This window comes from Arachis stenosperma, chromosome 1, assembly GCF_014773155.1.
Source record: "Arachis stenosperma cultivar V10309 chromosome 1, arast.V10309.gnm1.PFL2, whole genome shotgun sequence".
NCBI classification, from domain to species: Eukaryota; Viridiplantae; Streptophyta; class Magnoliopsida; order Fabales; family Fabaceae; genus Arachis; species Arachis stenosperma.
Window position 1 is genome coordinate 26,755,394 of NC_080377.1, and position 3,547 is coordinate 26,758,940.

The window sequence follows — 3,547 nt, forward strand, 5'->3', positions numbered from 1 at the left end:
GCTTCATAACAATCTCCGTGGGATCGACCCTTACTCACGTAAGGTATTACTTGGACGACCCAGTGCACTTGCTGGTTAGTTGTGCGAAGTTGTAGTGATCACAATTTCGCGCACCAAGTTTTTGGCGCCGTTGCCGGGGATTGTTTGAGTATGGACAACTGACGGTTCATCTTGTTGCTTAGATTAGGTATTTTTTTTTCTTCAGAGTTCTTAAGAATGAATTCTAGTGTTTCAGGGTTATGTTCTTATCATCACCAAAGCTGATTGATTCTCATCAATTTAGCTCTTGAATGCAATGTCCTGCTGAAGCTTGGCCGGCCATGTCTAATTTCTTTAGACTAAAGCTTTAGACTAACATTGCATGATTCCTGGAATTCTCATTAAGAATTTTGATACCTTTATTTTCCTTTTCACTTAATTTTCGAAAAAAACCCAAAAAAATTACAAAATCATAAAATCCAAAAATATTTTTTGTTTGAGTCTAGAGTCTCATCTTAAGTTTGGTGTCAATTGCATGTTTCTGTTTTTCTTGCATTTTTCGAATTTATGCATGTGTCTTCACTAATCTTCAAGTTGTTCTTGATGATTTCCTTGTTTTGATCTTTGAATTCTATTGACTTGAGTGTTTTGTTGTTTCTCATATGCATTCTCATCTTGTTAGTGTCAGTAGTATACAAACTGCTAAGTTTGGTGTCTTGCATGCATTGTTATTTAGTTGCATTTTGATTGTTCCTCATTATTAAAAATCCAAAAATATTTTTAATTTGTGTCTTTTCAAGTCAATAATACAGAGAATTGAAGATTCAGAACATACTGCAGAGGAATCACACAGAAAAAGCTGGGCATTCAAAAATGCCCAGTGAAGAAGACAGACTGGCGTTTAAACGCCAGCCAGGGTGCCTGGCTGGGCGTTTAACGCCCAAAAGGGTAGTAGTTTGGGCGTTAAACGCCAGAATGTGCACCATTCTGGGCGTTTAACGCCAGGATGGCACAAGAGGGAAGATTTTGTTTTCAAATCAATTTTTTTCAAGTTTTCAAAAGTTTTTCAAAATCAAATCTTTTTCAAATCAAATCTTTTCAATCAAATCTTTTTCAAAATTAATTTCTTTCCTTTTTCAAAGATACTTGCTATCAATTAATGATTTGATTCAACAAATCAAGTATGTTGCCTTTTCTGTTGAGAAAGGTTTAATGTTTGGATCATATCTTTTTCTTGATAGCCAAGTTATTAATTTTCAAAATCAAATCTTTTAAAATGTTTTTCAAATCATATCTTCTCAATCACATCTTTTTAAAAAACCAATCATATCTTTTTAATCACATCTTTTTCAAAATAGTTTTCAATCAAATCTTTTTAACTTCTAATTTCAAAATCTTTTTCAAAAATCATTTTATTTCTTTCCCACTTTCATTTTCGAAAATTAAGTAATGTTTTTCAAAAATGTTTTTAAAATTTTTTACTTAATTTTTGAAAATTACTTCCCTTCTTCTTACATCCTTCCATTTATGGACTAACACTATCCCTTAGTGCAAAATTCGAACTCCATCTTTTTCTGATAAGTTCGAATTTTCTACTTCTGTCTTCTACTCTTCTTTTCCTCTGACACTTAAAGGAATCTCTATACTGTGACATAGAGGATTCCACATTTTCTTGTTCTCTTCTCTTTCTTATGAGCAGAAGCAAAGACAAAGGCATTCTTGTTGAGGCTGATCCTGAACCTGAAAGGACCTTGAAGAGAAAGCTAAGAGAAGCCAAAGCACAACTCTCTTTAGAGGACCTGACCGAATTCTTCAAAGAAGAATAACACATGGCAGCCGAGAACAACAATGCCAACAATGCAAGGAAGGTGCTGGGTGACTTTACTGCACCTACTCCCGACTTCTATGGGAGAAGCATCTCTATCCCTGCCATTAGAGCAAACAACTTTGAGCTTAAGCCTCAATTAGTTTCTCTAATGCAACAGAATTGCAAGTTTCATGGACTTCCATTGGAAGATCCTCATCAGTCTTTAGCTGAGTTCTTGCAAATCTGTGACACTGTCAAGACTAATGGGGTAGACCCTGAGGTCTATAGACTCATGCTATTCCCTTTTGCTGTAAGAGACAGAGCTAGAATATGGTTGGATTCTCAACCTAAAGAAAGCCTGGACTCTTGGGAAAAGCTAGTCAATGCCTTCTTGGCAAAGTTCTTTCCACCTCAAAAAAATTGAGTAAGCTTAGAGTGGAAGTCCAAACCTTCAGACAGAAGGATGGAGAATCCCTCTATGAAGCTTGGGAAAGATACAAACAATTGATCAGAAAATGTCCTTCTGACATGCTTTCTGAATGGAGCATCATAGGTATTTTCTATGATGGTCTCTCTGAACTATCCAAGATGTCTTTGGATAGCTCTTCTGGAGGATCTCTTCATCTGAAGAAGACGCCTGCAGAAGCTCAAGAACTAATTGAAATGGTTGCAAATAACCAATTCATGTACACTTCTGAAAGGAATCCTGTGAACAATGGGACAAATCAGAAGAAAGGAGTTCTTGAGATTGATGCTCTGAATGCCATTCTGGCTCAGAGTAAAATATTGACTCAACAAGTCAATTTGATCTCTCAAAGTCTATCTGGAATGCAAAATGCACCAAGCAGTACTAAGGATGCTTCATCTGAAGAAGAAGCATATGATCCTGAGAACCCTTCAATGGAAGAGGTGAATTACCTAGGAGAACCCTATGGAAACACCTATAATTCTTCATGGAGAATTCACCCAAATTTCTCATGGAAGAATCAAGAGAGACCTCAACAAGGTTTCAACAACAATAATGGTGGAAGAAATAGGTTTAGCAATGGCAAGCCTTTTCCATCATCTTCTCAGCAACAGACAGAGAGTTCTAAGCAGAATACCTCTGACTTAGCAACAATGGTCTCTGATCTGATCAAAACCACTCAAAGTTTCATGACTGAAACAAGGTCCTCCATTAGGAATTTGGAGGCACAAGTGGGACAGCTGAGCAAGAAAATTACTGAACTCCCTCCAAGTACTCTTCCAAGCAATACAGAAGAAAATCCAAAAGGAGAGTGCAAGGCCATCAACATGGCCGAATTTGAAGAGGAAGAAGAGGAAGTGAACGCCACTAAGGAAGACCTCAGTGGGCGTGCACTGACCTCCATTGAGTTCCCCAATGAGGAACCATGGGAATCTGAGGCTCAAAATGAGACCATAGAGATTCCATTGGACTTACTTCTGCCTTTCATGAGCTCTGATGAGTATTCTTCCTCTGAAGAGGATGAGTATGTCACTGAAGAGCAAGTTGCTAAATACCTTGGAGCAATCATGAAGCTAAATGACAAGTTATTTGGAAATGAGACTTGGGAGAATGAACCTCCTTTGCTCACCAAAGAACTGGATGACTTGTCTAGGCAGAAATTACCTCAAAAGAGACAAGATCCTGGGAAGTTTTCAATACCTTGTACCATAGGCACCATGACCTTCAAGAAGGCTCTGTGTGACTTAGGGTCAAGTGTAAACCTCATGCCTCTCTCTGTAATGGAGAAGCTATGG

The 3,547-nt window shown here is 37.7% G+C and overlaps 1 non-coding gene across 1 annotated transcript; it reads right to left on the reverse strand.

Annotated features, from left to right (window-relative positions):
* Positions 1-2,212: 2,212 nt before the first annotated feature.
* Positions 2,213-2,320, reverse strand: LOC130955876 (small nucleolar RNA R71). The gene has a single exon (XR_009076933.1). It is a non-coding gene; the product is annotated as a small nucleolar RNA R71 (small nucleolar RNA).
* Between the last annotated feature and the right edge of the window lie 1,227 nt (positions 2,321-3,547).